Below are 16,202 nucleotides of genomic sequence, written 5' to 3'. Positions count from 1 at the left end.
CAACAGCTAGCCCCTCAAGGTCCTGGAGACCTTGCTTCCAAAATTCCTTAGAGACTTACATCATCCATAACCCCCTTTGTCTTCACCAACCACCGAGTCCACCCCTACTCTGCCTTTAAAAACTCTGACTGTAATCTGGCTCGGGGTCCAAGTCCCTACTCTGCTGCATTGGGTATACTTGGGCCCAAGCTTAAACTTGTCAAATAAACCCTCGTGTGATTGCATCGGTGCTTGGCTCTTTGGTGGTCTCTCGGACGTGAAAACTCGGGCATAACACCTGCTGGCCCGGGCTGAGAGTGCCTGGTCTTTCCAGGTCAGAGAGCACTGGGTTGGCACCCATGCGCTCCTCTCCCAGGGGAGGGTGTGGGGCACACGTGTCTCAGGCTCTGATAGCACTGCGCGGTGTTCTACCATCTGGCGAGGCTCCCAGCCCCTCACAGGAGCTGGACCCCACACGTTCTCAGGCGTGCCGGCGGCTCAGGAACCTAGACCTGGTTTCTCCGCCACACTCTCTCTGGCTCAACACCAGGGGAGGCTTTCCTGGGTCCAGGGACTTAATCCCCTGTCCCTAACCGCCCTGATTCCCACAATTTCCCCCCATGATCCTTTGCTCTTTTTGAGTGCTTTCAACCAGTCTCCAAGTTAATGCTGGTCCCCAGACGCAGGACCCTCTCATATTGGGGTATTACTTTCCAATTGGTCGCCTCTGGTGGCTCCCTCCCCCTTTTGTTTATCTTCCAATACCAGTCCGAGGTTCCCACTTCGCTTTACCTGCCCACTGGCGTCTTCTGCCCCTGTAGAGATCCAGACGTGTATAATTCTGATCTCAGGCTGATTTCATGGGTTATTGGAGTTCTTTGGTATGTAATCAGCTCACTTTAGGGGGCAGGTTGAAACGGTGCCTCCTCCTACTTCCCCACCATCTTGTCTCCCCTTTTTTGGAGCTACATCTTGGTCAGAGCACCCTATCTGCAACCCCCTACACACACAAACACATGCTTCCCTTGTGCACTCCAGACAAGTTTCCATCCACTTTGCTCATTCTCAGCCACTGTCTCTGCACAGTTACAGTAGTACTGAGGTGCTGGGACTGAGGTGTTAGGTGGTAATGATGAGGGAGCAGGAGGCTGGCTGAGGACAAAGCAAAAGCTGGCTTACAAATGTCCTAAATCTCACTAACAAAGACGATTGATAGCAGCATTGTGACACCCCACCAAAAAGTCTCCCAACGATCTTAATGTTAATGGCTGGTCTAAAGACAACATTGATCCAGCAGCAAGGGCAAGGCCTCCGGCAGGCCTGGAACATCCTGGCACCTTGTAGGCCCTCTTTAGCATATGAAAACTCCACTGATACCTCCCTTGCCCTCACCTTCCCCCAACAGCAGGGTACAGAACCTGCCATCCCTCACAACCCGGGGCAGCAGCTCTTCCTGCCCACGGGTCCTGTCCCCGTGCTTTAATAAACCACCATTTTGCACCAAAGATGTCTCAAGAATTCTTTCTTGGTCATCGGCTCTGGACCTCAGCCCACCAAACCTCACCTAGGTTCTAGAACTTCATCATATGGCGCCCGAATGTGGGGCTGTGAGTCTTTACATTTGGACTCTAAGCTTCGGTGCAAAATTGGTGAGTACTTTCTCCATCCTTTTCCTTTAGTCTCATTTCAGGGGCTTTTAAAGGAGTATGGGCTTATTGGAACACTTGCATGTCAATTGCTCAGGCTGTAATCCTCTATCCCGTGGCTACTCTACGGGGAGGAGAGCGTCTGCCTTTTGGCTGTAAGTTAGTACCCTGGCCGGAATGGCAATAGGACCCAGAAACTTGATGGCCTCTCTTTATTCCTGTTCTTGTATAAAGTTGTCTCTCTTGGGCACAGGACAGCCACCTAAGTCACCAGGACGGCTGCCAATCTTAAGACTCCCGTGTGAGGTTTCCTCCTGACTGATCTAATGTGATCCCCTCCACATGCCCAGTCTAGCCACTTCTAGCCGCGAGACCTCCACTGGGTGCCGGCCGAAACCAGTACCCGATTGAATTAAAACGCAACCGGGGACCGTTTCCTAGGGAAGTTGGCTGTAAGGACCACATGTGTTGGAATGTCGCATAGACCATGATGGATTTCAATCTTTACTGTTTCTCGTCAGTGTCTTCTGCAAACCTCCTAAAGCTATGAAATTGGGTAATTTCCCCTTGCCAAACTTTTCTAGTATTTCCATGGGTTAATATGGCAAAACAGTATGCAGTCTTCAGGACATACGATGGCATGGCACAAGTATTTTAGTCCATTCACCAGGCACCCATTGGCAGCTTAGGATGCGATGGGGAAGTGGAGGGACGCCGGCACCCCTCCAGGGCCTCTTACGGCAGGAATGCCTTCTGGGGAAGGCAGGACGGTGATCAATAGCGATTTTTGTTGAGGGACGCCTCTGGTCGCTTTTGACACCTAAAACCTCTGACCTACCCTGTGTGGGACGCCACCCAGGAGTCGGGGGATTTGGTAATGGACCTTCATTACTTTTATGGAAGCATGGCCTCAGTAGGCTTCTTCAGTTCCCAAGGACTCTACCTTGGGGTGCCTTTTAACCCACTGGAAATAATTTGGATTGCAAAACTTAGGAAAGGACTGAGCTCCTGTAACACTGCATGGCCTCAGTGGGATCTATCAGTTAGATATCTGCAGGAAACAGGGCAAATGGACCTAGGATACCTTCACTGCTCATACCTAGGCCTTCAAAGCTCTACACCAGGACCCTAGACTAAGGGGCTTTTGCGGAATGTGTTTGCCCAAATGAGTCAGCTAGTAAACTTTCTCCTGACATATTGGATGGAAATTACGTAAATAAGCCTTCTTCTAGTAAACCCAGGTTGCTGGGCCATCCTTAGCAAAGGGGACTCTGGCTTTATTTCTCTCTGTTTCTCCTAACAGATGTGGGGGCTTCTCCCTCACTCACGTCCCGTGTTAATGGCTATAACTGGAGCCAACTGGGGTTGGTCTGACTCGAGACAGAGACCATAAGGAATATTCCCAAGCAGCTGCCGAAACTCTTTGTTTCGGGGAAGTTTCCCTGTGTTCTCTGGCCTGACTTGGACGGCCTAACCCTTTCCTCCTTGCTGGTGGGAAAGCATGGCGTCTGCTCCTCTGTTGGGGCTTATGAGCTCTAAAACCGGTAATCTTTTCTCTGCCTCCTGGCAGCACTTTGTTTCTTCTGTTTCCCCCTTATTGTGTTTCTGTACCAACGCGCGTGCAGCCTGCATGACTGGCCTCTAGATCATGCACCCCACAGCTCCTTCTCTCTTCACTGTCAAGGAGCAAGAAGAGCACCCCCTGGACCTAACACTCCCCACTCCAGATCTTCCCAACCATGTCTCAGGTAAACATTCAAAGTGGAGTGGGCCCAGGTGGAATGTAAATCAGTATTGGAACTAAGTTAAGTTTGTTGGTTTAATTAAGATAGATGCATCTTTGAAGTTAACAGCAGTAAATGTGAAGCTTTTATTCTATCAAAGTTTACTGAAGGTTAAATAAGCTTATGTTATTTGTTAAAATTTGTTAGCAAAGAAATGACTGAACTGATGGTTAATTGTCTATCTCAAAGTTCTAATGGGTAATTGCTGAAGTAACTTTCAAAGTCTTTGGTAACCTGAAAGTTTTAAAGTTTTGCTTGGATGACAAATGGAATTAAATTGTGGAAACGTGTTTTGCACTTTTCATAAATTTGCAGTTTCATAAATTTGTCATCTAAAGAATTGTTGTAACAGTTCACAATTGGTTAATAACTAAAGGTGTTTCTAAGAATACAAAGTTCTGCTTAGTGTAACTAAGACTGATGGAAATAAAGGGAAACTGTATGTAGGAAAGTAGGAGATATGTAAGAAAGATTTAAGGAGTGGGAATACATTTTGTTGAAGGGAAGGGAAGGTAATTTTGTCCTAAATGAGATGGTTGTTTAGAAAGAAATGACTTGGGACAAAACCTGAATGCAAAGGAAAATTGTAGAAGGTTTGTGAAGGGAAATCTTCAGAAAAGGAATTTTAGCTATGGTCAAGAGTAGATTAAGATTGAAATGAATGGGTTTTAAAGGTACATTGGTACAAGACTGAAATTCTCTGTTCAAAAGGACAATGTTTTCTTAGATCAATTGATCTGCTGTTAAGAAAATGTAAATGGTTTTCTCTTTGCCTGCCCAGAAAAACCAGTTTCTATGTTTTGTTTTATCAGGTGTTTAACATCCCTAATTATATTTAGGCATGTGCTTCAACACTTTCTAAGATTTTAGCAAATGTTGACAAGATTTAAATTGTAAATCTCTTTAACTCAGGCTTTTCCTTGGTATGTGAAGTTGCTCATGAAGTACTACTGAACCAATGATAAACCTTGGATTACATTTGGGAAAATACTATAACTATTCTAGAGATTCTACGCACTTCCTAAAGTTTTAATGTTTTGAGAGATCATTGCTTGATACTGTAATTATGGAAATGTTATGTATCACAGAAATAACCCGATTTCCTTGCAGCTAAATTGTAAACTCCCGTGTCTCTTTAGCTCTAACCATATCCATTCTGAGTTTTTGTCATTTATAATTGTTTTAATTCTCTTGTAAAATGAGTTTTATCCTCAAGGAGATTCCTATAAAGGACTTTCAGGACAAATACAGATATTTGATATGCCTGAAAATCCTAAAACTGAAATGGGTAAGAATTTCCAAAACTGACTAAAGCCGCATTCACCAGAATTAGTAACATGGGACTAAGTGAACTAAAAGATTATAGTGTTGTGTCTCTTAATGTTTTGTCTTACTTTAAACATTGCTGGTTCTCTCTAATGTTTGCTCTTCCAGACTAGGGATACTTTTTCTTAAGTTATCTGTAACTTTACAGAGATGTAAAAGTGCTCATTTGTAAAAGTGCTCAAAGCATTCACCTTTTCTCTCTATCTGAACCCTCTGAAACCAAAAGGTCTCAGTTAAGTATTCTTTCTTCCATGGCAATCAGTCATTTGCATGAGTTCAATAAGAATCTGTTCTCCTTGTAACAGGACACCATTGGAAACTGGTTATTTTACCAAGGCTTTGACTGGGATGTCATATTTGAAAAGACTCAGATATGACCAGACAGTTTAAAGGAACTAAGGTTGACTTTATGAAACCTGGAGCCATAAAGCCCCTTGGGACTTTTGGCCTGATACCTTGCTTACAGAGTTCCCAGCAGCCTCACCAGGTGAGTAAAGAATGTCACTCCTTGGTAGGTGCAGTCTCAGAAGAGGAATTCGCCCAAATCAACAGGTATTCCAGGCATGCTTGATGGCAAGTACAGGGCTTGGCTTCTGGCCCGGAGAGGCTACTAAAAGTTCAACCTAGAGATTCCTTATAAGAAGTTCCAGCAAAGCAGATTCTAAAAGATCTATTGATCACACTCATTGTTCTTGCTGAGCTTATGTAAATAATGGGCCAAGTTTGTTAAAACTGAACTTGTTTCACAAGTGAATTAGTCCTGATTTGGCTATCTCTGTAAATGAGGGTTATTTTAGAGAGAAAAATTGTTTTAGTAACACACCTTTATGGGTGTTAAATTCTAGATTTGATTGTCTTTAAATGTTTGTTTACCTAAGCTAAACAATTTGAGGTAAACTTCAGAGAAGTTACACAATAGCTCATTTAGATGATCTTCTTGCTTTTTTATTTTGTGGGGATATTAGCAGACCCCATGGCACATGATTAAACAACTGGAAAAAATGGGATTGATTCCCCAACAATTATATAACTTAACTAACACCTTATGTGTGGCTGGGATAAGGAAATTGCCTAAAAGCCAACATACCGCACTCCATAGGATTAACTATGGATTTGTGGAGATAATGGATGACCCCACATTCTTTATGATTGGATTGAATGATGATCCATGGGGGACTCCCCTTATCTCTTGACAAGTTTTCTCACTTGCCAGTGATCCTCTGTAATCAGGATATTGTTAAGGCTGGACCACTCAAAGGTCTTCTTATTGGTTTCATCCCTTAGTCATATTTATCCTAGAGGCCACCTCTGTTGAGGTGCGATTGCAAACAGATGCTTTAGCAGAGCATAGAACAGCCCTCATAAAAGGAGCCTCAAACCTCACTATGGAACAGTCCCTGACTGTAATAACTTCACATCAGGTCCAGATTTGTCTTAGAAGCCAAAGACCACCAATGGATGATGGAGGCCGACTTATTAAATACTGGGCTACACTAACAGATGTGCCAGAAATAATACTTAAAACTTGTCAAACTTTAAACCTAATTACCTGTATGCCTGAACCTGACCACTGTACTTCTTTCTCTATAGAGCAAAAATGTTCAGAGGTTATTGATCTTGCTTACTCTATTGGTCCAGATTTAAGATGCCCCTGTTAAAAATATATGACTGACAGTTGGTTTTCTGATGACAGTAGTTTTCATAGAAAAAAATAAGATAAGCTAGGTGTGCTATAGTGCTCACTAGCACTTTGCAATTGCCAAAGCCTAAGAATTAACATTTATACTGACTCCAAATGTGCTTTCCTGGTACTACATGCCCATGGAGCTATTTGGAAGGAAAGGGGATGCTATCAAGCCATAACTCCCCAATCAAATATGGGCCTAAGTTACAAAACCCTCCTTATCGCTATACTAAGGATGGTATATATCAAATCTGGGATACATATCTGTGGCTTACACCCACAATTGGAGGGCTCAGTCAGAAGGCAATTTTATGCTGGGAACAAAGAAATCATACGAGTGATACTTGGGCAAAGAACGCACGGTATCTGGGATGGCTATCACTAGAAATGTGTTCCCAAATAATAGTACTCCAGGCTACTGAATGTTTTGCTACTGATTGGGTAAGGTGACCTGGCATTAGATGGCCAGCTCCAAATGGAACCCACTGGATATGTGGAACCAACCTGTGGCCCTGGATTCCTCCAGGATGGATAGGTCGCTGTGCTTTAGGACTTGCCTGGATTCATGGGCGCATTACTAAAACTTATCACCACTCCAGCTAATCTCCCTACTTAATACTGAAGTCTCACAGATACCAAGGCACTCCAGAAAATAGGATGGCCTTAGATGTCCTGACAGCAGCCCAGGGTGGCACATGTGCAATTATCAAGACAGAATGTTGTGTGTACATTCCAGACTATCACAAAAATGTCACAGGACTAATAAAAGACATGAATACCCAGATTAAGGCCCTATAAGATCCTTCTCTCTCTCTCAGTGAATGGTTAAGTTCCTGGTTTGAAGGAGGACTATGGCCAAATCTCCTTTTTGGGCTTCTCATCCTAATCGCCTTATTAACTTTAATATGTGGCTTTGTTCCATGTTTCTCTACTTGGTGCCGAGACTCCATTGCTGCAATGACTTCAACACGGCAGATGATCCTTACCACGCGCAAAGACACTCCTTCACTGTCAGCGTTGGATTCAGCTGCCTCCACCTTTCGTAACTCCCCTATACATTCCTCCACTGATCAATATTGACCCCAGTAGGTAGGGACAGCTCTACGCCCCTATTCAGCAGGAAGAAGTTACAGAAGATGAGACCTTCCACCTTCAACCACCTTAAAGATTTAAGGGTCAAAATTGTTCAGGGGGGAATGATGAGGGAGCAGGAGGCTGGCTGAGGACAAAGCAAAAGCTGGCTTACAAATGTCCTAAATCTCACTAACAAAGACGATTGATAGCAGCATTGTGACACCCCACCAAAAAGTCTCCCAACGATCTTAATGTTAATGGCTGGTCTAAAGACAACATTGATCCAGCAGCAAGGGCAAGGCCTCCGGCAGGCCTGGAACATCCTGGCACCTTGTAGGCCCTCTTTAGCATATGAAAACTCCACTGATACCTCCCTTGCCCTCACCTTCCCCCAACAGCAGGGTACAGAACCTGCCATCCCTCACAACCCGGGGCAGCAGCTCTTCCTGCCCACGGGTCCTGTCCCCGTGCTTTAATAAACCACCATTTTGCACCAAAGATGTCTCAAGAATTCTTTCTTGGTCATCGGCTCTGGACCTCAGCCCACCAAACCTCACCTAGGTTCTAGAACTTAATCAGTAAGACAGCACCTTGGACCCACTTACCATCAGAAATTAATATCTGTTATATTAACAGATGCATCTCAGAAGATCTGGCCACCATGGCCAATAGAAAAGTCATTATTACAACAGAGGTCATAACAACATGTGCCAAACTCCATGGCTCCATTCCCTGGATCCAGGGATTATTCCATCCATGGGAATGTTACCTGTTTCCAGCCAAGAAGTGGGAGGTACCTTGGATCTTAGCCTGCAGAACCAAGCATGGGGTGGAATACCCCGGCCAGGGTCTTTTCCATTACAACTGCAAAAGCGGCCTAGATCAGGCCTGTTCCAGTGCCATAGAGGGCCCAGGAATTCAGGTACTCCATAACATTGCAGATGGCTGAATCAGACTCGCCTGGAAGTACACACATGCTAGATCCTCTGCTAACTCAGGAGAACCCTAAATGTGTTCATGGTCTTGACCTAACAAGATGATCATCTGTGTGGTATATAACCTGCAAAATATACCCTCCAGGCCATGGGGATGACTCAGCCAGACAATACTTACATGGAATTCAATCACAGACAAATGTGTTATGGGAAGCTTGAGGCCTTCAGAGAAGGGTGGGGGTTGAGGGGGAGAATTCCTGAGGCTGTAATTGTTGGCCAATCTCATTATCATGTTGTTTTCCTTTCAAGTGCAGGGGCTGCGGTCAAGCAGGATACATTCCAGTGTTTTCCCACTCTGCCACTGGGAAAGAAGAGCCCTCTCCCCCATCATCCATCATGTTGCATATCTGGGGTGTGGGAAACTACCACCCATGGGCCAAATGGGACCTTTCCCCATATTCTTTCAATCAAGTGGGTCTGGACCACTAGTTATGGATGGTCTGTGACTGCTATCAAGCCACAGTGTAAGAGCAGAGTAATTGTCAGAGACACCACATGGACTGCAACACATGACAGAAAGTCTTTAAAGAAGACTTTCCAGAAAAGTCTGTGCCGATGCCCTGGTATCAAAGATCCAAAGATCATGTCCCTTATTTGAGTGGAACACAGCGCCTTATGGGTCAAATCTAAATTCTTCACCCCCAGAGGCAAGGACTTCCATCCTTTTAGCCTGAACGCCATCTCCATCCTCCTCTACTGACACCTTGAATGGCAGTTTATAGGTCTGCAGCCCAATGGGAATTCCCTGTCATTTCCATGATAGTGATGCTCAGAAACGGAGGTGGAAGTGTCAGCTTGTGAGGGTGAGCGTGTGTTTCCTCTTTGGTAGCCACGGCGTGCAAGGAGGATACAATAGAGCAGCATGCTTTCTGTCCTACAGGAATGGCCATGCAATGTGGTTGCATAGTGATGTCAGAGGGAAGCCACGTTCACAGAACAAAATTCATCTGGGTGGACTCCCAAGTCTCTTGTCCTGGACACTAGGTTCCACCGAGGCTGGGGGCACACAGAGGAACAGAGACTCCCCCTGCCCATCGGGGTTTTATAGGATGCCTGCTGCTCCAGGACAAAAGATCCTGAAACCATTCATCCACTTGTCATCCAGCCAGGCATCTGTGAGAGAGATCTACTCCAAGCAGAAAGAACGGCCCAAGAGACAACAAATGACAGCCTTGTGTGACAAGTACCGTGACGGGGACACACAGAAGTACTGGGGGTGTGCAGTGTTGGCCAGACCTAGGGGTCAGGGGACCAGGAATGCTCCAGGAGGGCGATCATAGCTGTGTCACTATGGGGATGCTTGGGAGGACTGGGGGTGTGCAGGGTTTGTGAGACTGGGGGGCAGGAGGACCAGGGGTGCTCCAGGAAGATGTCACAGCTGTGCCCTTATGTGGCTACATGTGTCAGTGTGATTGGGCATTGGCCAGACCAGAAATGACAGCTCAGGCAAGGGGCGATGTTCCTAAACTGTCTTCTGCAAGGCAAAAGTTTGGCAACAAGATTACTTTCTTTTTTTTTTTTTTTTTAAAGATTTTATTTACTTATTTGACAGAGACAGATCACAAGTAGGCAGAGAGGCAGGCAGAGAGAGAGAGAGAGGAGGAAGCAGGCTCCCTGCTGAGCAGAGAGCCCGATGCGGGACTTGATCCCAGGACCCTGAGATCATGACCTGAGCCGAAGGCAGCGGCTTAACCCACTGAGCCACCCAGGCGCCCACAAGATTACTTTCAATACGATTTCATTTCACTTGTGTCTGTGAGTCCCTAAAGCTGATTGTGTAGAACATGAAGTACGTAGTTCGCCATGGATTTCAAACCTGAGGTGCTGGCAGCAGAGCACTCTTGATATTTCTTTTTGTTGCTTCCAGAGTAGGATGACTTTTCTCACCTTCATCTCCAACCCCAGGACAGGGAACAAAGGCAACACAACACTTCAAAATGTCAACACAAATCTGCAAACCTGAGTTCTCTCAGGAGCTAAAGGTTCAGGACCAGGGTGACAGAAAGGTGAGGCCAATAGCAAGGAACCAAAGGAACATGTCATGGGCATGTGAGCTGGCCCACTTCTCTACCTGTCTGAAGCAAGCCATACCTGACAGGAGGGAGTCCCTCCTGTGACTGGTCTATCTCTTTGCTGCCCTTGAGCAGAGCAGAGGATTGTTGAGCTGAGTGTGGCTGTCAGGGGGAGATGGCCAGCTGGCCACAGATGCTACCTGCCAAGTACCTATAGGACCAGCTCCTAGCCCTCAGCTAAGAGGAAACAATAATTATATTTAGTGACCTGTTTCCAGGGACAGGTTGTGTGCTCAGTGCTTTGGTGACTATATCCTCTCCCATTATAGTTTTTAAAAACCGCTTAGGCAAGTAAGATTGGCCTACAAAAAGCTGTCCCTAGTTAATATATGTAACTTGACCCTGACCCTAACGCTAATATCTAGTTAAGAGATACATGATCTATAGCACTGCTCATAAATTAGAGGATGGTTTTTAGGAGGTAAGTAATTCAGGGACCAACCTTCTTGGGTCTTATTCTCCCTTGAATCCAGTAAATTCAAACCCATTTGATCACGTGCTATCTGGAGAGTGGCCACACGGGGGCAACAGTGAGTAAACAGTGTCACAAACCCCACAGCAAAGTCCATTCTTACTCTATCCTGTCAAATCCTGTTCATTCAATGTTTACAGATCATTGTACAGATGATGAAAAGTGTAACTCTGTAGAATTTCTTAACAACCAAACTAATTCTTTCAAGCTGTTAAGAATAGAAGATGTTTGGGGGGACAAGATGGCAGGGAAGTAGGAGGAGGCGCCTTTTCAACCTCACTTCAGGTTGAAGTGAGCTGATTACCTACCAAAGAACTCCGATCACCCATGAAATCAGCCTGAGATCAGAATTATACACATCTGGATCTCTACAGGGGCAGAAGACGCCAGTGGGCAGGTAAAGCGGAGTGGGAAAGGCAGACTGATATCGGAAGATAAACAAAAGGGGGAGGGAGCCACCAGAGGTGAGCGGTTGGAAAGTAATACCCCTAATACGAGCGAGAGTGCCCTGTGTCTGGGGGCCAGCATTAACTTGGAGACTGGTTGAAAGCACTCCAAAAGAGCAAAGGATGGGGGGGGGGGAATTGTGGGAATCGGGTGGCTATGGACAGGGCTTAAGTCCCCGGTCCCAGGACAGCCTCCCCGGCGCTGAGCCAGAGAGAGTGCAGCAGAGAAACCAGGTCTTGGTCCCTGAGCCGCCAGCGTGCCCGAGAATGCGTGGGTTCTGGCTCCTGTGAGGAAATGGGAGCCACGAGGATGGCAGAACGCGCGAGCCCTGCTACAGAGCCTCAGATGCGGGCGCCCCTCATCTTCCCTTGAGAGAGGTACAAAGGCCCAGCTGGCGCTCTTTGATACGCGCCATTGTTTCAGAGCCTAAGATGTGCTCCCCAAACTCTCCCCCGAGAGAGGTGCGCGAAGGCCCAGCCTGGTGCTTTCGGACCTGTACCCTATTCTCAGAGCCTGAGACGCACGCTCGACCCACAGCCCCCCCTGAAAGAGGTGTACGCAAGCTGGGCGTTCTTAGACCCAGAAAGACCAGGCACTCCCAGCCCGGGCCAGCGGGAAAATCTCAGTGTGTGATCGCTGCTTAGAACCTCTCTGGTGGTCGGGATCTTCCAGACAGCAGCCGCTGCCGTGATTTTGGGTACAAGCAGAAGATCCTGCGTCCCCAGGGATCGCGACTCGGAAGCTGCTCTGCCAGCGGCCAAGGGGAAATTTATACGGGCTCTGCAAAACCCACAGAAGAACAGACTGAGGCTTCTCTCTGAGAGGGAGGTCAGGGTGCAGTTTGCTTTTCTCTAAACCTACAAAAACCATCAAAAGTGGTCAAGGTGAGAGGGGGGAAAAAAAAGGTGAACAAACATTAAAAACCTCCAGAGAACAAAAGCCCGAAAAAACCGGTTTCCTCAGAGCCCACCCGCTTGAGCACCACCCCTTTAGGGGGACTAGAGGACTTAACTCAGGGAACGTCACTGACTGAAAACCCACGTGGCAGGCTCCTCCCCCAGAACGAATTTATTTTTAATTTGTTCCCACTATTCTGGCTCATTTTTTTAATATAGATAATTTTTTAACCTATTTACCATCACAGTGAGCTGTCCAGTACATCAAATTCCATAATAACCTTCTAACCTGAACGTTTTGATGCATACACCTTTGTTTTTCTTTTGCATTTCTATTTTTTGGAATTTTTTAAAATTTTAGTTTAGTCTAGTTATTACTTTTTAATTTTTATTTTCTAATATTCATATAGTGTTAAACTTCAAATAATCCCCTTTCCCCATTCAATACTACCCCTATAGGTAAACCAATTTTTTTTTAAAGATTTTTATTTTATTTTATTTGACAGAGAGAAATCACAAGTAGATGGAGAGGCAGGCAGAGAGAGAGGGGGAAGCAGGCTCCCTGCTGAGCAGAGAGCCCGATGCGGGACTCGATCCCAGGACCCTGAGATCATGACCTGAGCCGAAGGCAGCGGCTTAACCCACTGAGCCACCCAGGCGCCCCGGTAAACCAATTTTTAATCCCCCTTTATCCTAGGAAAGTTGAGTCCTTTAACAAAGATATCAAGATACATCCAGGAAGGATCAAAACAACCTTCCTCACCCACACTGAGAATTTATAACCACTCTCCCATCTTTTTCTTCCACCAGTGTTTCTGTGTTTTTGTGTTTGTCCTGATAGTATATAAATCTTACACTTGGGGTTCTTTTCGACGAGGTTCTTCCTTTATTTGCATATATGTATATTATTTTTTCTCTTGTTATATACTTTTATCAGTCTTTTTGTTTGTCTGTTTTTGTTTGTATACCTGATAAATCTTACCTTGGGGCCCATTTCGGCTGAACCTTCTCTTTCATCTTCCTTTTCTTTCCTATCTCTTCCTTTTTTTTTTCCTTTTCTTTTTTCTCTCATTTGGGTGGGGAATCCTAATTGATCAGAAGTGTTCCAGGGTGCACCCTGACTGCACCATGGTCGATATATCAAGCTACATCTGTTCAGTCATCTCTCACCAAAATGACTAGGAGGAGGAATGCCCAACAGAAGAAAAATACAGAGGATGGACCTTCTGCAACAGAGCTAATGGCTATCAACATAGACAATATGTCGGAAAGAGAATTCAGGCTAACAATTATCCAGGCAATAGCTGGGTTGGAGAAAGCCATGGATGACCAAACGGAATTGATTAGGGCCAAGCTGAAAGCGACCAGACAGGATGTTCACAATGTTAGGGCAGAGCTAAAAGCTACCAGGGCTGAGGTTCACAATGCTTTCAATGAGTTCCAATCTAATCTAAATTCTCTCAAAGCGAGGGTAACTGAGACAGAAGATAGAATTAGTGATCTGGAAAACAAACAGAGAGAAAGGATCAAGAGGAAGCCTGGAACAAACAGCTTAGAAATCACTAAAACAGAATCAGGGAAATAAAGATGCCACGAAGCTTTCCAACGTCAGAATTATTGGAATCCCTGAAGGGGAGGAGAAAGAAAGAAGTCGAGAAGATATAGTGGAACAAGTTCTTCATGAAAATTTTCCCAATCTCGTGAATGGAACCAGCGTTCATGTACTAGAGGCTGAATGGTCTCCACCCAGGATTATAGATTCCAGAAAAACATCAAGACACCTGATAGTCAAATTGAGGAATCATAATTGTAGGTATACTCTCTTGAAAGCTGCTAGACAAAGAGGCTCCTCCCTTACAGAGGAAAACCCATCAGAATAACGTCAGACTTGTCCACAGAGACCTGGCAAGCCATAAATGGCTGGCAAGATATATTCAGGGCACTAAGTGAGAAGAACATGCAGCCAAGAATACTTTATCCAGCAAGACTGACATTCAAAATGGATGGAGAGATAAAGAGTTTCCAAGACCGGCAAGGCTTAAAAGACTATGCAACCACCAAGCCAACACTTAAGGAAATTGTAAGGGGGGTTATATAAAAGAGGAAAAATCCCAAGAATAGCATTGAACAGAAATATAGAGACAATCTACAGTAAGAAAGACTTCAAAGGTAACACGATGTCAATAAAAACGTGTCTATCAATAATCACTCTCAATGTGAATGGCCTAAATGCACCCATAAAATGGCACAGGGTTGCAGATTGGATAAAACGACAGGATCCATCCATATGTTGTCTACAAGAGACCCATTTTGAACCTAAAGATACACCCAGACTGAAAGTGAAGGGATGGAGAAGCATCTTTCATGCCAATGGGTCTCAAAAGAAGGCTGGGGTAGCGATTCTCATATCAGATAAATTAGATTTTAAACTAAAGACTGTAGTCAGAGATACAGAAGGACACTACATAATCCTTAAAGGGACTATCCACCAAGATGATCTAACAATTGTAAATATCTATGCCCCCAATATGGGAGCAGTCTATTACATAAGAAAACTGTTAATCAAGATAAAGAGTCATATTGATATGAATACATTAATAGTAGGAGATTGTAACATGCCTCTCTCAGAAATAGACAGATCATCGAAGCAGAAAATCAATAAAGAAACAAGAGCATTGAATGACACATTGGACCTGATGGACCTCATAGATATATACAGAACATTCCACCCTAAAACAACAGAATACTCATTCTTCTCAAGTGCAAAAGGAACCTTCTCAAGAATAGACCACATACTGGGTCACAAATCAGGACTCAACCAATATCAAAAGACTGAGATTATTTCCTGCATATTCTCAGATCACAATGCTTTGAAACTAGAGCTCAATCACAAGGAAAAGTTTGGAAGGAACTCAAACACCTGGAAGCTAAAGACCACCTTGCTTAAGAATGCTTGGATCAACCAGGAGATCAAAGAAGAGCTGAAACAATTCATGGAAACCAATGAGAATGAAGACACTTTGGTCCAAAACCTATGGGATACAGCAAAGGCGGTCCTAAAGGGGAAATACATAGCCATCCAAGCCTCCCTCAAAAAAATTGAAAAATCTGGAACACACCAGCTGTCTCTATACCTTAAAGAAGTGGAGAATCAACAACAAATCAAACCAACTCCACACATAAGAAGGGAAATCATCAAGATTAGAGCTGAGATCAATGAGGTAGAAACCAGAGATACAGTAGAATGTATCAAAGGAACTAGAAGCTGGTTTTTTGAAAGAATCAATAAGATCGATAAACCATTGGGCACACTAATCCAAAAGAAAAGAGAGAAAGCCCAAACTCATAAAATTATGAATGAAAAGGGAGAGATCACAACGAACACCAAGGAAGCAGAAACAATCATCAGAAGTTATTATCAACAGTTATATGCCAATAAGCTTAGCAACCTAGATGAAATGGATACATTCCTGGAAAACTATAAACTCCCAAAGTTGAACCAGGAAGAAATTGACAACCTGAATAGACTGATATCTAGTAACGAGATTGAAGCAGTGATCAAAAACTTCCCAAAAAACAAGAGCCCAGGACCTGATGGATTCCCTGGGGAATTCTACCAAACCTTCAAAGAAGAAATAACACCTATTCTCCTGAAGCTGTTTCAAAAAATTGAAGCAGAAGGAAAACTTCCTGACTCTTTCTATGAAGCCAGCATCACCCTGATCCCCAAACCAGGCAAAGACCCTACCAAAAAGGAGAATTTCAGACCAATATCGCTGATGAATATGGATGCTAAGATTCTCAACAAGATCCTAGCAAACAGGATC

Source organism: Mustela lutreola, chromosome 10 (genome assembly GCF_030435805.1).
Source record: "Mustela lutreola isolate mMusLut2 chromosome 10, mMusLut2.pri, whole genome shotgun sequence".
In the NCBI taxonomy this organism is placed as follows: domain Eukaryota; kingdom Metazoa; phylum Chordata; class Mammalia; order Carnivora; family Mustelidae; genus Mustela; species Mustela lutreola.
Note: the sequence above shows the minus strand (reverse complement) of the source record.